Source organism: Macrobrachium rosenbergii, chromosome 33 (assembly GCF_040412425.1).
Source record: "Macrobrachium rosenbergii isolate ZJJX-2024 chromosome 33, ASM4041242v1, whole genome shotgun sequence".
NCBI classification, from domain to species: Eukaryota; Metazoa; Arthropoda; class Malacostraca; order Decapoda; family Palaemonidae; genus Macrobrachium; species Macrobrachium rosenbergii.
In genome coordinates this window covers 11,550,001-11,569,977 of record NC_089773.1, presented here as the reverse complement: position 1 = coordinate 11,569,977, position 19,977 = coordinate 11,550,001, and the positions used below count along the sequence as shown (strand labels likewise).

Sequence of the window (19,977 nt, the reverse complement as noted above, 5' to 3'; positions counted from 1 at the left end):
ATCCTTGATACCAGGATATCATAACCCTTATGACCATCCAATATCCAACTATAAACATATAAAGTATTCAATGGAATGTAAATTGATACCAATTTGTGTCGACCGTTGAGAGCGAGGAAAGCAGGTACAATACCATCGAAGGAAAGACACTATGACAAAGAGATCTTATCACCCCATCTATCCAGTGCTTTGTGATTAACAGAGGGACGAAATATCAAGGCATCACCCCACAAAACCAATATGACGTGAATGAATTTGACAGGTGATGTCTGTTACGAATACAGCATTAAGGGGACCTCGCTAAAGATATGTATAACATGCTTTTGAAACAAATGAAAACAAAGATAGATCTGAAGCATCTAACGATGACAAGTACTTTGAGAAATTAGTTAAATAAGTGTTCTATTCTTTACTGCCATTTGTTCTGGAATATGTTTAAAATACTTCAACGCTGTACTAAACACTTCCTTCTCTCCCTACTCATCAATTTCTTGGCTTTTCTTCCTTAGAAAATAAAGGAGAAAGTTCCTTTCATCTGCGAGGGCGTGTCACAATAAGAAGGGTCATTGTTTGGACTTCTATTTCCTGTTCAGACTGAAATGTCATCTGATCAGTGTCCACTTCTCAGCTTTGTGTTCTATGCGAGAGAAAGATGACAAACGCAGGCAAAACAGTGATCTCTCATCTGCACAAATCTTGACCTAAAATACTTGATTACATTCTCTTTATTCACTTCCTTCTTGGGAAAAAGATGGAAGAATGTATACAAGCTGAAACTGACTGGCCATAATCCCCTGGGACATTGGTCACGTGTATATTTCGAGTCCCACTAATGCGAATCCAATGTCTGATTGTGTGAAAAAATAAATGGGAGGCATCACCCACATACCAAGTGTGAATATTTTTTGGACATGTGCAAAAATACAGAGACAATTTAAGTACTATTTGTATCTCACGACGCTGGCTAAAAACTAATTCTAACTGAAAACAATATGTGGGTCTTTGTAACAAATTACATCAAGAAATGTGCTGTATAGAAACCAATACAAATTCATTCTAAACAAGTACAGTAATGATACAGAAATGACTAACAACTGATTAGCTCCGCTAAAAAAAAAATTAAAATTGCACCAATCAAAGCTAATAATCAGGCTTCTAATAGTGTGGAACAAGTGCATACATATCAAAATGTCACAACACTCATTACTTGCACTGAAACATAATTATGTCCATTCCTGAATGATAAAACTGAACACGAGAAAAGATTAAGTAGCTAATTAACCAAACTTGACAGTAAGCATATAGGCTATAGTCTAACCTATATACCTCTCATAGTGGCCACATACAAAATACTGTACTGAGCAATTATTAGAACTGCTTAGTTCATGATTTCCTTACAGATGGAGATTAAAACAAAATTCCCTATGCCCCGGTGGATGTTTTTGCATCTACCAAAAGCAGTTTGGAGGTTTTGCAATCTCATTCTGCTGTGTTTTAGCTCTCCCATCTTAGGAAATTCACTTGAACTCGTAGCTGTTAAATGAATTGAAAATAAAAATATCCCTCAAGAAATAAAAATGGTAAATGTATAGTACTTTTTTACAGTCAATCTTCGCAAACCAGATTCTTCAGTGTCCGTTCCGTCCTAGTTTCACTCCTTTTGGTCTTACTTTCTATCTTGTTCCCCTCAAATCAGGTAAATTTCTTCAACTTTGCCTTTCCCCAATGTTGACACCTCACCTGAGCTACAACTCGAGGTTCATGCGACGCAGTCAAAAGACACAACTCAGCCATCAGCTTACATGACTTGCTTCTTGTGGGGTAACACCTTAGCAGCACTGTCAATTTATGGCATAATGTCACGCTCACACTCTCCCTCTCATACACAAACACACACAAACATCCTGGCTGATCAATAAGACATAGTCCAAAAAGATGCATAGGGCAGATGAAAAAGATCTTATTTAACCCAGAAATAATGTTTTCAGATACTATACGCACAAATAACATTCTCATTTGTCTAAATATAAATTTTCATGTAAATGCGTAACTGGAAAATATCTTCACTCATTAGTTATTTGCATCCAAATCTGATGACTGAACTGAAATTTCCTAAGGTTAATAATTCACATTACAAAATAATTCAAAGCTAAAAGTACCTAAGGAGTTCACTTTCTCCAATTTGGTTCTGTTAACAAAACAGTACTACAATATACTTTACAAGATAAATTATATATGATTACTTGCACCAAATTCCGATTATACGGTACATAATCCAGTCCCAAGCTTTGAACATCTTTTGGGATGTTCTAGGTGGAAAACGAACAGGGTCGTTAAGACATGGAAGCACATCCATCAAAGCTCACCGTCAGACAAGCATAAACATCCGGAAACAAATAGCCTATGAAATGGAAAGATTTCTTCAAAGCAAGGCGGGGGCACAAAGGTCATATAAAAAGGCCTACGCTGTTGTGATTTCATTTGGCTTACTTTCGAAGTTTTGTAAGGTTTCTGATCTCTAACAAGTTCAGGAGATTACTGGGCAAAAGGATGAAAACTTTCAACAAATTCCAGCAACCTCAACCAGACGTGTTGTGTAAACATTGGCTACTCGGGACGCTCACTTCGTGTTTCACTGCACTACCATAAAGCCTCTACTAATAAGGAAGCGGGTTTATTTCGTTGCTAACAATAAAATATAGGATCTAGTTATAATTCTTGCAAAGCATATGCTTTAAAACACTTCTATAACTAATAGAATGGTGCCTTTATGGTCATAATTTGTACAATCTATTTTGATTGAATGCAATTGTACAAGATTTCCACGTCTACACTATGCTAACAATAAAATAGGAAAGAATTTCTGTTTCAAAGTGCAAATCTTTTGGTATTTCACAAGCCTAACATGAGTTGCCATTCATACTTTGTCATTAATCTTGTTTTGCCTTATTATTTGCCTGGTTTTTCCTTGTTATTACAGGCATCTGCTTAAACAGTTTATTCCTTCATTCTCAGTAGCATTCTGATTTTTCAACTATTGCTGCAGTTTTGTTTGTATAATAATAATAATTCATCATTATTATTAAAATGTATTATGTCACTGCATATATTTTAGTTTCGTTGAAGGACTCAAAATGGCTATGTATCATATATCTGCCAATTCAGTACCTTACACTGAAATTCCTATAGCATAGCATTTTACCACAATTATAAACTCACACTCTGATCTATGTATGGCATCAGTCAGCTAATGTGTTGCCATGGCTGTATTTGGTCAGTTAAACAAGAGCAACTTACAAATCAAGCTGTGATTTTCAGTACTACCAAACTTTATATATGAATCTGAAACTGTGGCTTTACTCAGTGGTTAAGAAACTTACTATGGTATGAAGGTTATGTTTAAAACAATTAATCTACTCATATGATACAATAAAAAGTCCTTGTAACATTAGGCATGGCACAGTGTCAACATTTTCAAACGAAGCTATTAGGAACATCAAAGTTCCCATATCATAAAGACATTACAAAACTTGTGAACTCAGAATTTATTGCCAAACTTATGAAAAAAACACTATATTCTATTGTAAACAAAAGCAAATCTTTTTACTTTAAAAAAACTTACACTAAATTCCCTAATTCACAACTCAACTGTTGACAATGAATAACAATGAATAATTTACCATCTTTAAACAGCATTCTCATTACTGGGTTAGATAACAGTGAACTATAATCATATTCCTGGATAGTGTTAATGATGTAACTATTCTAAATTTTTTACCAAAATCACAGTTTGTTCAACATGTATACTAATTAACCCATGTACTTAAGAATTTAAGCACGACAACCAAAATCTGAAACTACAAATGCATGAGCCAATAAAATCCTAATCAATATTACGGATATTCATTACATAAAAATAAAATTGCTTTAAGGTTGGATATCTTCATACAATCTTCCCACTAAGCCAATACACTTCAACTGCAAGACAAACAAAGCAAGCACTAGCTGCAACGTAGGAGGATGTTTACCTACGTATATGACATTTCAAACCACAAACTTTTGTGACAATGGAAACAATGGAGTCTGGAATGCCAAAGACTTCCAGTTTGGTTCCCGTTTCCATCTGCGACAGAAATCCTTCCGAGAAGAGTTTTCGAGAATTTGATCTCTTTTGCATGAGTGTATTATTGTAAAAAGTAAAACTCAGTGGTTGAAAATGACATTTAAGGTGAATTTCAAAGTAACACGAAGCAATTAGACTCAAGGTCCTTCAACAACATGACAATACTATAATTTTGAGGGAGTGGCACATTCTGTTTTCAAAGCTATTTACTTCCTAATTGCAAATTACTGTAGTAATGTTAACCAGCTTGAACACACAAACATAACATTCATGATCCGTATGTATTTTTTATTTATCTTGACATACAGCTCTCTCCACGTTGCCCAAAACAAAATACTGCATATCCCATAAGAAAGACAAGCATCAATAGTCTTCATCCATTTAGTGACGGCCAACTTTTTGTATGCTAATCTATGAGTCTTTGAGTACCTTGAGCAAACAATCACTAAATTTCCCAAACGACAATTACATTTAGTATTTTATGTAATTTATGACATTGCAAGAAACTATCTTATAATTTTCAACAGCATACGAGTTACATGCAACATTTCAATGGTCTCTCTCAGTCACATCAAAACTCCAGTTCAAACTCATCAAATTCATATAAAATTCTAAGAGACTGAATGAACTTTGCACAAGTTCAACTTGTTATTAAACGAGTCAACTTAGCATTACATCCAAATCATCTCTTACAGCTTACATATAGCATGGCATTTATCAGAGACTGAAAGTCTCACATAATTAACTAAAATTTATCATACTTTTAAGCAGTATTAAATCAAGATGGTAAATTCACCGACTTAAACTGATACAGTTTTCATTAATCAACAGTGTACCGTCAACTCAAAAAGCAAAAGAGGCACATTCAATTGTGTGCCATCAATCTTAGAAGCAAAAGTTGTGTGGACTTGAAAACAAAACCAATCCTGAAAAAAATACTACAAAAACATAAGAGACCACCACTGGCATCAATCACAATAAAGAGGATTTCACCACTGAAATGGCAATACCCACGTCGTACAGTACTGTATACAATAATGATGTAATAACTGACTGTAATAACTCCCAAACCAGGCAACATACGTTTAGATATTAATTTGAGCACAGAACTACAAAACTGCAAATGAACATTGTTTCCCTGACCAACATCTTTCCTTCAATATACATGCAAACAAGGTCGCAGTCAAATTAAAGTACATTAGTCTATAGGGAATTTGATATGTGGCTCTGTATTTTAAAGGAACTTTCAAGTCACCACGCCTATTCATTTTTGAAGGCACTCACTTTTTCCTGAAAACTGTAATTTGTTCTTCCATAGCATAACTGTTGTGAATTAATGTTATTTTCTTCTTTATTGTGACTATATTTTCACATTAAAGTCATTAAATAATCTGTGCCAAAAGGTGAAAAAATTTCAAATGAAATTCGGATCATCATAAAAATACTACAGTATTTAATACCAACATAATCTGGCTATTTTTTCCAGTATTATTCAAGTAGGCTTATTAATCCAAAGCCAACAGCATTTATCACTGTATCATAAATCTTGACGACATGCAATCTATAAAATTCTAATCTCCTAAACCCTAAAACTGAGATTTACAGTTAGCGCTCTCAAAATGGGAGGTCTGAATCAATCTCTATATGCAATCCCAAGCACAGGTTTTTCACATTTTAAGAAAAGGGACAAAGTAGGCCCTTCAAAATTTGGTTCAAGTGGAAATGCATGACATAAACATTAGCATGGGAGCCTCCTTTTACCCCTGAATTGGCTTACAGAGATGCAATTAATGTACATTTATATGATTTCTTGTGCAATGTATGTACACAACCTCACTGAATATAGACAATCTCACTAAACCTCATCATTTAAACAGTTTTTGTACAAGAATGTTATTCAATATTTCTAAATCTAATTTTTAATCAATATTCAAGATAAATTACAGCCTGCCCAATCTGTTTGTGTACTACAGTACTATGGCCTGCCCAAACACTTGAATATTTATTTATTTGGTAACATTAATTGGGATAGGTTTTTCTGTTGTATTACGATGTGATTTGAATGATTTTGAGGTTTATTTCCATCGCAAATGAATTTATCCTTCCCGACAAATGATATACATACAAATTAATAAAATTATGACTTGTCAGAATACTGCACTCTCCATAGCAAAAAAACTGTGTTTACTGATTACAGTTTTGCCGTAAGAGGGGGGTTTTCTGACAAGTCGTAATTTTATTAATTTTGTATACAGTATATCATTTGCCGGGAAGGATAAGTCATTTGCGAAAATAAACTCAAAATCATGTAAATCACATCATAATACAGTTTTTATGTTGAAAGCAATAATGTCCATACATTTTAACAATGGGATGGTGTACGACAATTTAAGTTTGCCTGACACATTACTCACATACTCGGAAAGACATCGTCATTAATTTCTCTGCACACAAATGTACAGTTTGCAGAAATTATATATAACATGTTTGTTTTCCTTCATAATTACCAAAAGCACTTTTCTGGTATTTAACCTATTCTATCTAAAATAGCATTCACCAATGGCCAATAAAGCACGTTTCCTTTAGAGTTTTTGCTATTTAATCAATCATGTGATTCCTCTGATGTTTTTTTTCTGCAGGATGGTGTCAATTCTGAATGCATCAATGACACATCAACAAATAAACAAGCAAAATGGATTCAAAATGACGAAGCAATGATCTATGAGTCAAAAAGATGAAGCAACGCTCTACGAACATCATTAAATTCCTAACTGAACCTGCAGGCAAAGTTTATACATTCATGAAATTCAAATATCATCAAATCTAGGACATGTCTATTTCACTCTAGTTCGTTCTTTCGTAGAAACGCAGCAGACACTAGGCTTACAGGTTTTGAACAGATCTCGTCCACTCTGATACAATACTCAAAGTTCAATCGTTTGAATATAGTTTCTGTATTATAGGCATACATCGGTTCGCAAGGAAGTAATCCCTGGGTTCTAATTAATCCTGTACTAAGCTACTAATTAAAATGTTCCACCAGCGATACTAACTGGCTCAACGCTATCGTTTACGATGACAATCTCGGCTAGCCTAATAACCTTTTCTGAAGGGCATGGATTAATGAAAATAATCTAGGTCAGCCTAATAACCTTTTTCTAAAGCGCATAGACTGACCATGTGCCGTTGTGCATTGCTATGCATATGATATCAATATTTTCTAACTTTAATATCAGGCCCACTTGCGTGAATTGCTGTTTGGTTCAGTTCCATGGGCATGAATGTTAAAATAAAAAACAAAAATACATATCGGTAAAGCTCGAGACTACTACTGCACCCTTCTAGGTTTGGAAACTTCCAATTTACATGCAAAATGGGCGCCGTGTTTAGTACCAGCCCCTTGGGAACGAACGTTAAACATAAAACAATGACAGTAACCACAATAAACTTAAACAAGAGACACAAACATGAAAAAATTGGAGAAACGTCGGTAAATATTCCGACTGGCGACTGGTGGGAACCAGGCCGCGGGAGCAGTTACAAGTTTCAACTAAATATCTCAGTAGCAGGAAATTTGCAATAGATTTTCTTATGGTTTTAGTATTAAAAATATTAAAAAGACCAATGATTTTATATTGATTTTTTAGTAAGAATATTAAAAACTTAATAAAAAAAAAACTCCAATATTAAGAACAGGCATTAAGGTTAAATAACAGCCTTCCACAATTTTCGTAGAGTTTGTGGTCTTAATTTTCTCATTTACAAAGAATAGAAATTAATAAAATATAGATTACTGTAAATATATTGGCTAGTTCTATCCAGCAGGCATACGAAGGCCTGGCTAACCCCGACCCTCGTCCAGTAGACTCCGTGGTCTAAATTTTCATATTTGTCATGTCTAAAATATAATATGTATATTATTGTTAAATATAATGAATATTAGCTAATTCTATACAATACACCTAAATAACTTGACCTATCATGTCCCATTCGGCTCAACGAGCAAATCCCTTCCATAAGGAGAATTAAAAGGTGAATTTGGGTCAGAAAAGGGGCCTTTTTAACCCACTGTCCTAATTACAACGAAGGAAATTAATAAACCAACTTTATTATATTGCTGACGCCTGCAACTTTTGCTCAAGTGCTGAAATCTCAAAAAAAAATATAAAAAAAGTGTCCGTCGATCATCTTTTGCTTCTGTTTTTGTTTATTTTTAATTCTTTCGTTTGTTTTTATGATATTTAAAGTCTTAAAAAAAAGTCTTTTATGTTAAGAAATCAGTTTACGGTCATACACGGCGCCCTTCTTGCACGGAAACCCCTAAGCCCAGTTGCCGAACTGGTCATGATAATCTTCGGTTATTTATGATGATAATCGTCGATCATTCCGTAACTTCGGTCACGGAACGGTCTTGAGACCGACTTGAGACCGGGGAGAGAAGGAAGAAAAGGAAAATAAGAAGAAGAAGACGACGAGACCATCTTGCTAGGCCTATAGTTGCCGAACCAGAGGGGCGCGGTGACGATAATCCCAAATTATCTGATAATTCCGGCCCTGAATTATCCCCAAGACGGTCTCAAGACCGTCTCGAGAAAGGGGGGAGTGAGGAAGAAGGCGCACAGAAGGATGAGGAGGAGAAATAGGGGGATTAAATTCGTTTTGTTTTGAAATCTCTCGAGGGTGTGAGAGACAAGCCCATCCCACTCTCTCTCCCTCTCTTTCTCTCATTTCTCTCACCTCCGGCGCGTGTAATCCCGCTCTCTCGGTTAAATCCACTTGCTGTAATCCAATCTCTCTCGAGTCGCACTCCTTAGCTGCCGATAAATCCCCCGGGGGAACTTCAAATCACTTCCATAACGCGACACACACTCGGGGGAAGGAAGGACTGTGCGAACACCTCACTGCACCGACATGAGTTTACGAATGCGTTCGGTCTCTCTCTCCTTGTTGTGTTCCTCCGCCGGTCTCTGTCTCTCTCTCTCTCTCTCTCTCTCTCTCTCTCTCTCTCTCTCTTTTCTATTCCCTTCGTCTCATTCCAGTCTTTAAATTTATCCCTTTTCCTTTTTTCAAAAAAAGAACCGGTCGGTTTTTCGCTCTAATGGCCGACCATTGAGTCTTAAAATCGTTTGCTTTCATTCGGTCTCCGCGTCTTCCCTCTCTCTCTCTCTCCCATCTCTCTCTCTTACATACTCTCCTTCTCACATTCTCTTCCACTTCCCTTTCGCTCATTTCAGTCTCCATATCCCCGCTCCATTTCGCTTTTCAATGGACTTCCACGAAGGATATCAAAATCAAAATCCACCATTCGATGTCGGTATAATGCATAACATGCATAGTTACTCATTACTCGCTCTATTTCCCAATTAACGTTCGCGAATGACAACTAAATCCATCGCAAACCGAAAAAACATCGATTTCAGTAGCGAAAAACATCGCAAATCCCTTCGAAAACATCGTTTTCAAAAAAAAAGCTTGACGTTTGAGGGACTACTTTGCGAGCGCGCCCAGTATAAACAAGTGGTCTTCGTATCAGATATGGGCGGGGTGTGTGAGAGGTGGCCGCCGTACTCTCTGGCCTCCCGTTTGGGACTTTTTCGGGTCTTGTTTTCGACCGTTGCATGGGTCCTATGAATCTATGTATACTCTAAATATATCTATAAAACATTCGCGATGCTGTATTTGGTTATATAGAGTCAGTAGGAATAGTTATTGTCCGAGAATTCGTTATTAATTAAAAAGTTTTGCTTGACCGATTTCCAGCGGACATTATTCCGGTACTGCATGTTTGGATGGATTTAAATATAGAATTTCGTCAGCTGATTAAATAGTTCTGAGAGAGAGAGAGAATTATTTCTCTCTCTCTCTCTCTCTCTCTCTCTCTCTCTCTCTCTCTCTCTCTCTCTATATATATATATATATATATATATAGTTTATATAAAAATATATATATATTTATTTATACTATATACCCTATAATATCTATTTAACTTATATATATATATATATATATATATATATATATATATATATATATATATATAGTTTACTCAAAAATACATTCACTCCGTGTTTATTTTGGGCAGACTCTCTAGACCCTATAACATCCGAATATTTTAACTATCTGAATCTTTCTCTCTCTCTCTCTCTCTCTCTCTCTCTCTCTCTCTTCATAAGGCCGCTCTCTTCTGAGGAAGCATTACTTGTTTTAAATAATAAAATATCACCAAATTTTCACCCTCTCGTGTCCCAGTTATACATTATGATGATATAGAGCGCAAGGAGAATTCAGGGTAAAATCTCTCTCTCTCTCTCTCTCTCTCTCTCTCTCTCTCTCTCTCTCTCTCTCTCTCTCTCTCTCGTCAGCGATTCACGGAATCGCGAATCTTCTCGCTTTCATGGAAATTACCTTTGATTCATTCTGATCTAGGCCAACCCGGGGGGCGTGTATTCGATTTGCACATGCTCACGTGAGCTTCGTCACTCTTGTGATGATAACAGAATGTTCTTTTTCTTTTATATTTCATTTTACGCCCCCTAAATTGGGATAGGTTAGACCCAGTTGCCAAAATTTTGACGCTGTTATCTCCTTTGTCTTCCCTCTTCTATATTACAGCTTTGGAATTGGGGTAGACTAGACCTAATTGCCCAAAATTTTGAGACTGACACTTTCTATATTGGGATAAGGTCCCTAGGCCTATGCTCTGTTCCGTAGCTAATCAACGGTCTTATATGAATCCATTATTATTATTATTATGATCAGCTGAAGCAGGGCAGACCCACCCACCATTAGTTGTTTAATAAACTGTTCAGGAAAGTCTGATGATAAATGAAAATAACTGAAAGGAAAAAGAACATTCTCTTGGCACAAGCTTCTCCAGCGAGTTCGTGTTGACATTCTGCTGCTAAACCCAGATCATGTCGGTTTAGTCTAAGACAATGCCGTGGTATTCTAATGCTCCCTGATAATGATATGGGTTGGTTGTTGCTCTTGATTTGTTGTTGTTATGATTATTATTAATATTATATTATTACTATTCCCTCAACCAAAAGCGTTTTAGAACAATCTCTCTTCATAAATCGCTGCTATACCGTGCGACTAGAAGCCAATCGCTCAAGATAATACGCAGTTCCCGAATGAATCCTCCGCTTTCACTTTTCTCGGCGACCGATAATGCCTCGCTGCTCAGAGCGACTGACAGTCTAACAGACTGTGAGAGCGACTAAGAGACTGTGTGCGACTAACTAGACTCGGTCGGAAACCTTCAAGAATGGAACGCTATTTTGTAGGTCATGATCAACTTTCAATTGCGGATGGTCGGAGTGGCTTTTTTTTACCGTTTTTTTATGCATCTCTCTCTCTCTCTCTCTCTCTCTCTCTCTCTCTCTCTCTCTCCTTACTTTCTTCTTAGTCTAATTTTTCCACTTTTCTCCCTTTCTCTCTCTTTTCTTCTTATCCGTATCTCTACTTATTAAATTATCGATAGTATAAAAATATGAGTGAATTGAAAGACTGAAAAACAATGAAAGATTTACTTGCAATTTTACGCATGCGGGAAGAGAGAGAGAGAGAGAGAGAGAGAGAGAGAGAGAGAGAGAGAGAGAGAGAGAGAGAGAGAGAGAGTACGAAGTGCTAAATGGTGGAATGGAAATAAAGGCAACACAGAAATCTGAACAAAGGAATAGCACCGTGATAATGGGGAGAAAGTTTCCCTCGCGCGAGATAATATATTTGAGGGGTAAAATCACAGTCATTTTCATTCACAGTCAAGCGAGTGCGGGGTTGGCGTAGCACATAGGGAGAGAGAGAGAGAGAGAGAGAGAGAGAGAGAGAGAGAGAGAGAGAGAGAGAGAGAGAGAGGCGGAAAATCAGAGCATGAATGGACAGAAACTGACAGGTGTTGCATCCTTACGGTTGAAAGTTCGACTCAAGTCGTCTTTGTGTCAATAGACACGAACAAAAGTTGTTGCGCAAACATTAAAAAATGTCTTTTGTGTTATTGAATAACAACATATCACTATAACCCATCATTTAAGAAAGTAAAATGAGAGAGAAAGCCACTTTCTAATTCTATTACAACCGCCCAACCGTCGAGCATAGGTCTAGATAGAGCAACTGGTTCGTTGTAGTACGATGATGATGACTCAGCCATATTCGTTACGGACAGACACACACACACATATACACACGCGCGCGCGCGATTTTATAACCGTTCCATTTTTGCGGTCGAGTGTCGATTTTCAAGGCGGTCTGTCGATAATAGAAACGGTCGATTTAGTGGATCACGTGACAGACTGACAGGTAGGAACTGGCTCACTTGGATGATGCGTCTAGCTGCAGATTTTTTTTCCCCGCCAAAAAATAAAAATTAGACTTAATTTTATATATACATTCGTGTATAGTTTTATATATACTTATTTGCTTACTCTATGCTTGATCGTACAGTGTAGACGTCAAGGTCATTATAGATGTTATCATACGCAAGCACAAAGGAAAATCAGTCACAAGCAATTCAAAGAATGTTTGTTGGAGATTCTTTCTGAAAGGAGCTGTATAAAAACACAATGTGAGTGTGGGTGTGCGTGTAAAGGAAATCATTATTGCGAACTGTATAGCATTGAGAGAGAGAGAGAGAGAGAGAGAGAGAGAGAGAGAGAGAGAGAGAGAGAGAGAGAGAGAGAGAGACTGCCCTATCTCGCAGTGATGGCAAAATGTTAGAAGCACCTGGACCCGTATCCGAATTCAGACCACATAAACATTTTAGTAAACACGGTAATATCATACAAATTTAGAAATGCATCCAATGCATAGGCCTAAGGCCTAACTAAAGACATCTAGGGTAATCCATACCATTGCAGAGCTAAGAAAACACCTTAATATTCTTAGTATCACACATATTGCGAAATGCATCCAATGCATAGGCCTAAGACCTTATAGCATTGAAAACAGTTTAATATCCAATCATAGGCCTAAGGCCTAGACATCGAGGGTAATCCACGCAATTGCATAGCTAAGAAAACTCTGTAATATCCTTAGTATTACACAAAGTGGGAAATGCATCCAATGCATAGGCCTAAGGCCTATGGAAGCTAAAAGAGCAAATGCCTGACCACTGGGGGCAAAGCGCATGGCTGCCCACATAAGCCTAAATGCTACAATGGGCAACTTCCTGCCCTTTAAAAGAACAAACCAAAATTAATGGGTGCTGTAATCACCCTCCGAGGAAGCCTGTTTCTCTCTCTCTCTCTCTCTCTCTCTCTCTCTCTCTCTCTCTCTCTCTCTCTTGCATGTTAGGAGATAAATTTAGCTTTCTCTCTTTGAAAAAAGAAAGTTTATTACTCCTGTATAGCATACGGCACCTCAAAACTCTCCCTCCCTTTCTCTCTCATATGTCATGAGATGAAATCCTCTCTCTCTCTCTCTCTCTCTCTCTCTCTCTCTCTCTCTCTCTCCCAAAATCTCCGCAAATCTAGACCAAACCCCACGGCATATTACACAGACCTTTGGTCCTCAGTCACACGCAATCAGATAAAATGGTAAAAACGAAAACTTTTAATATTTCTTGTCTTTGTAGATAACAGACTGATCATGCAACCCCGCTCATCGATCGATCGAGTGCCCCCACTCATTACAGAACGTGAGGCTTATACCCACTCATTACGAGGTGTGAAATATACGGCTTGTGTCGTGGCGTGAGGTGATAATGACATAATGTTGACGTTAATAACTAGTGTTCGTTGGTGATTTGTTTAACTACAGTTAGTTTCAATTTTATTATTTTCTATTAAAACGTTCTTTCGTTTGTTTTTTATTAATTTTATATGAGGTTTCAATTCTATTATTATCTATTGAAGAGTTTATTTTTTTAATTTTCATTTTTTATGAGACTCACTTCAACCTGTTACACCTTTAGGGCATAACTGTGGCATTTAGTTATATATATATATATATATCTAAAAAATTTAGTTATCTATTTTCACGATAACTTATCTTTCCAAAACATTTAAACGCTCGGAAGTGAAGGCCAGTGATAACAGAAAGTCAAAGATATGATAACACTGGTGTTATCAGACAAAATTGCATTCTTTATGCATCACTTTGCCTGTATCCTCGACGATGTTATCATTATTAATGTTGTGGTTCTGTTATTATTATTGTTATTATTATTACTATTATTAATATTATTGTTATCATTAATATATTATTATTATTATTATTATTTGTAGCCCTTCTTATTGGTGAGCCTAATGTGTGTGTGTGTACGAGAGAGAGAGAGAGAGAGAGAGAGAGAGAGAGAGAGAGAGAGAGAGAGAGAGAGAGAGAAACTAAAAAATGCATTGTATTTAACTTAACCTTTGTCATTATTATGACGGAACTGGATATGAAATTTCAAATAGTTATGAGAGAGAGAGAGAGAGAGAGAGAGAGAGTAACTAAAAAATGCATTGTATTTAACTTAAGCTTTGTCATTATTACGACGGAACTGGATATGAAATTTCAAATAGTTATGAGAGAGAGAGAGAGAGAGAGAGAGAGAGAGAGAGAGAGAGAGAGAGAGAGAGGTGACTTGATTCTTGTTACCAAGCGATTAAAAAAAAAATTATTTTTATTTTTTTCTTTGTGAAAAGCGCCATTGAACTGAGTTTCGTCGAATCATTGTTGTCTCTTAAATTGTTTAGAAAATATAAAAAATAATAATAAGGCAAAAAATTAATTGGATTTCCCGAGGAGCGTAAAATTTTTTGTCTTACGTCATTTGTTAATGCATGAGAGAGAGAGAGAGAGAGAGAGAGAGAGAGAGAGAGAGAGAGAGAGAGAGAGTTTATACCAGACCTTTATAGCCAATGACCATTTTTGAGTGAGATATCTTGTGATGTTAAATGGTTTATTTATGTTTATCGATTTTAATACTCTCTCTCTCTCTCTCTTGACTGTAATACCTCTTAGTAATCTATTTTCTAAGCTAGGCAGTTTCATCTCTCTCTCTCTCTCTCTCTCTCTCTCTCTCTCTCTGAAATCTAGCGGTATCTGGGTGCATAGATCAGTGACTCTTTTAATCTCTCTCTCTCTCTCACCTTTAGAGATCAGGAGCTTAGCCATGATCTCGCATCAATTATTAGCGTCGTAACACATCCCACATCACAGGATTGCAGGCAGTGCGCCCGAGAATCTATCTCTCTCTCTCTCTCCCTCTCTCTCTCTTGTTTGGCCACTTAATGGAGGATTCCATTACACACTCGCGGATGTGCTATCTGGGGCCAGGTAATCTTTTCCTTGTGATTATACGCTCTTCTTCTTCTTCTTCTTCTCCTTCTTCTTCTTCTTCTTCTTCTTCTTCTTCTTCTTCTCTGGAATGCAGGGTTCGTATAGCATATCATCATAGCGTGTGCTATAATGACATGCATTGTCAAACCTATTTTTTCACTCCATCCTCTTTCAAGTGACGTTAAAATCATATTCTCTTTAAATCTTAAAGTTATTTTCTTAATCTTCTTCTTATTCCTCTTCCTCCTTATTCTTATTCTTCTTCTTCGTATTTACTACATTCTCTCCTTTAAGAAGAAATAAAAAATGCGCCGAAGTTTCTTCGACGCAATCGAGTTTTCTGTACATCGTATAATCGATGCCCCGAAAATAGATCTATCTTTCGGTGGTCTCGGTATAATGCTGTATGAGCCGCGACCCGTGAAACTTTAACCGCGGGCCAGTGTTGGCATGGCCTATATCGTTCCCAGATGCACGATTATGGGTAACTTTAACCTTAAATAAAATAAAAACTACTGAATCTAGAGGGCTGTAATTTGGTATGTTTGATGATTGGAGAGTGGATGATCAACATATTAATTTGTAGCCCTCTAGCCTCAGCGGTTTTTAAGATCTGAGGGCGGACGGACGGACCAAGCCGGCACAACAGTTTTCTTTTACAGAAAACTGAAAATGACGCAAAGAGAACATTCCTTAATATGTTTTCGTAAATCTCATTCACAGGCGTGTCTCAGAATAGTCTTAGTCTTATCACATTCTTCCTTCTTACCTCCTTTATTCACATTCTTGCTTAACCTACATTTTCCTCTCTGTTGCAAATAGATAAGAGTGCTTGTGCAACATTCTGCTTCCGCGGTTTATATATATATATATATATATATATATATATATATATATATATATATATATATATATATATATATTGATTTTTATTTTCATTTATTTTGCTTTCATCTTAGACTCTCAGATTTTGTAAATACTTATTTATTTTCTATTTTGCTTTATTTGTGTATTTTAAAAGTGTCATCTCTCAGATCTTACGAATAATAAGTATTTACAAAATCTGAGAGTCTAAGATGAAAGCAAAATAAATAAAAATAAAAATCAATATATTGTCATTTTTGTTTTTTTTTATATTTGCTTCGATATAATCTTTCCGTGGAATCCGAGATCTTACGATAGAAATAATTATTTTAAAATAATTCTTCTGTTCTTCGTATCTATTAACCCCACGACACAGAAACCTATTAAAAATATATTACTGATAATCTTAATAGGCTGTTATTGATAATCTTATTGACCTGTTTATCGTCTAACCCTCCAAAACAGAAATCCTGTTGAAGATAAATCAGGTGTTATACTATTAAATAGGTTTTCAATCAATACACCGTTGTGCCAAATCACCCGATGCCCCAAGGAACGAGTTGGATTGGCGATGAAAAGTGAGTTGTTGGTCTGAACGTTTTTGATGGGTTAATGCGCGTTATCTCTCTCTCTCTCTCTCTCTCTCTTCCCGCGCTCGTGAATACAAGCCTTAAGTGTGTTGGTATTTCTATTTTTGTTTATGTTCCTGCTTCTAAGTCGAAGGTTGTTTAGTTCTCTCCGTATAGACGTGTGTGTGCGTATGTTCTCTAACGTGCTGGTATGTGTTATGTGTATGTGTATTCTGTCAGTTAAGTCTAGTAATTTTTCAATTAAGTGTGGCGTGAAACAAGCACTGTTTTATATTGATCTTTCAGTAGCTGCTGAAATTTGCATTTACTTCGTATTCATTTCTGTTCAGGGATGGACTAGACCTAGACCAAGGGCACAGACCTAGGCCTATAGGCCGTCCCTCCTCACCCAAAACCCCGCAAGAACCTCCTAGACCTAGACCAAGGGCATAGAACCTAGAGTCCTAGAACTAGACCAAAGACATAGGGCTAGGCCTCACCCACAACCACTCAAAGACCTCCTAGACCTAGACCAAGGGCATGGAACATAGATTCCTATAACTAGACCAAGGGCATAGGCCTAAGCCTAGACAGTCCCTCCCCAACCCCAAACCCAGCGCGCCCTTCAACACACATTTTCAGCCCTTTCGCCAATCAGTCCCTTCTATCCACCGCTTAGGATTAGGCGAGACATCTGCACTAACGGATCGCCCTCCATTCATCCACGTTAATATTCCCTTTCCTCCGTTATAAACATCCTCATTGGCCTAGATGCCCCCACCCCTCTCGAATACCCCTACCTCCCCCGAGAGTCTCTCCCCTTCCTTGAATCAGATGCAATCATGAACCATAGTTGGAAGGTGAATCACCGAATCAGAGTGAGTCTTTTCAAAGAGGGAATTCGGGTTTTTTGCTTTATGCAAATAGCGACACCACCTGTGAGCAATCGGTCTATGTTTGTGTATTCGACTCTCTCTCTCTCTCTCTGCTTTCAGACTGCCTGTCTATCCACTTAATATCTTAAAAAAATCAGTCTAACTTCAAGAAACTGACAGTTTATGTATTCGTTCGTCTCTCTCTCCTTTCAGACTGTCCCTATCCGCGTAATATCTCAAAAAAAAATCAGTCTAATTTCAATGAGGCTTCGTGGAAAGGCGACCCACTGACCAAGAAACTGCTGATTAAATTTTCAGCTAAATCAATCTGTGTTTACGTTCATCAGTGTCTCTACATACTGCAAATATTATGGTTATAAATTTCCGTGAAATTTTGTGTAAGGGTTGGGATATGAGTCAAGGAATAGGTGCATATATCTGTGTTTGTATATATCACAAAGAGTTATCAACGGATTTCAATAAAATTTGTAAAAGTAGGGTATTCCTTCACAGAGACGTGTATAAACTCGAACAGTTTATCTTGAGACACATGAGAATGCAGAGAGAGAGTTTTGATCTTTCTCTCTCTTGCTCTCTCTCTCTCTCCTTACTCCGAACCCCTACAGTTTCCCAAAACATGAAACTGGTGAAAACAATAATTAGAGATTCTGGTTTTATTCCAGCTGCAACATCCTAAGATAACATAACATATATAAGTAAGAAAGCTGAAATAGACCTAAAACATCATTAGGAACACTTATGCAAAGGAAAAAATTCGTAGGCCTAAAAGAAAAGGGGGCGGGGGAGCGAATTCTTATAGGCCTAGCTGTGTGACATACATTATTATGAGGCATTATGTTGAAAGTTTTGCTGGAATTTTAAGTTTTTGAATCCCCAAAATATTAGTGTCTTATTTTCTTACCACCTTCTATATCGGTCTATTTATTTATTTATCTACCTACCTATCTATCTACTTATCTCTCTGTCTATCTATCTACTTATCTCATAAAGATAAAAGGTTTATGGGCCCGTTCCCTTTTATGCGATACTTTATATCATGGGTAACATCTTTCATTACTTATCTCATCCCCTCTCTGTGACTAGTTCCCCTTCTCCCCCTCGCTCTCTCTCTCCATCCCCCTTCTTTCTCTCTTTCCCTATCTCTCTCTCTCTTCATCCCCTTCTCTCTCTCTCTCTCTCATAAACTCAGAAAGCTTCTGACATCTTGGGTGCTCATGTGAATCTTATGGAGCTGGTGCCACACACTTTAGTCCCTGTTTTGGGCAAGTTTTGGCACCATGTGGTCAATACCCGAGCAAAATTAAAAGTTGCCCAGGACCGTTGCTTGCTGACATCACCTCGATAATTGCGTGTGACTTCAGTTTTACTCCTGTGATGAAAAAACGTCGGCCCATTGGCGCGAAGTCTGTGGGCAACGTGATGAAATGTCAGCGTAAAAAGTTCTCGTGTGGTGTAACGGTTTCTGTATTATTAAATATTATCATTATTATTATTATTATTCCATTATCAAAGTCTCCAATGGCTTCTGTGATATTTCCCACTTTATTACCACTCAAAAACGCAGATGGACCTTCTCGGAAGAGGCAAAAGAAGAAGAAGAAGAAGAAGAAGAAGAAGCCATCTTCCCGGAACGAAAAATGAAGAATGAAAAAGAAACCTATCGAAACGTCATTTCCAGGAATCCCTTTTTTCATCCTGTTTCCCTTCCCCTTGTTGTAAATAAGATCCAATCTCTTCTCCTTTTCAAGAGACTACTGTGGTGCTATAGTCACGGCACGTAAAGGAATAGGAAAGGCCCGCACGGCGCGTGCGCAGGAATTTCAAAAGACGAGGTGGGCCGTTACAAAGGCTACATACACCAAGCAAGTCAAACGGTCGCGTGATGCTTTCATCTGTAAACAAAGAACATGCTTGTGTTCCTTGTTCTTCATTCGAACGTGAGACGAATGTTAGCCGAGATGGAGACACGGAAATTCGTGCAGTAGATAAATATAATTACAGAGGAATCAAAACGGGTCTTGGTTTAAAATCAGGCGACATTTTCAAAACCGAAAACTTCTTAAGAACCACCAGGAACCACCACCATTGCCACAACGCAGTCAGTCGTCCACCTGAGCTTTTTAATCTGTTGCCATCCGTCTAAGAGGCCATGACGTCACTTTGGGGGTCGGGAGGGGTAGGCAGGGGAGGGAGTTGCCTTTGAAGCAAATGAACTCCTAGCCGGCTGATTTATAAGACGAACCGACACTTAAAGCAGTTTCA

General features: G+C 37.3%; 1 protein-coding gene across 20 annotated transcripts in view; it reads right to left on the bottom strand.

Moving 5' to 3' along the window:
• cora (coracle) overlaps positions 1 to 19,977 on the bottom strand; it is a 128,726-nt gene that overhangs the window by 53,058 nt on the left and 55,691 nt on the right. For 3 of the 20 annotated variants that reach the window (XM_067133416.1, XM_067133418.1, XM_067133421.1), the window contains exon 1: positions 8,861 to 9,380. The exons of 11 other annotated variants lie outside the window; for them this stretch is intronic. The gene's annotated coding sequence lies outside the window, so the exon portion shown is untranslated. Of the gene's footprint in view, positions 1 to 8,860; positions 9,381 to 19,977 lie in introns of those variants that run through there. 6 more of the 20 variants (XM_067133404.1, XM_067133414.1, XM_067133405.1 and 3 more) reach the window with 4 other exon arrangements.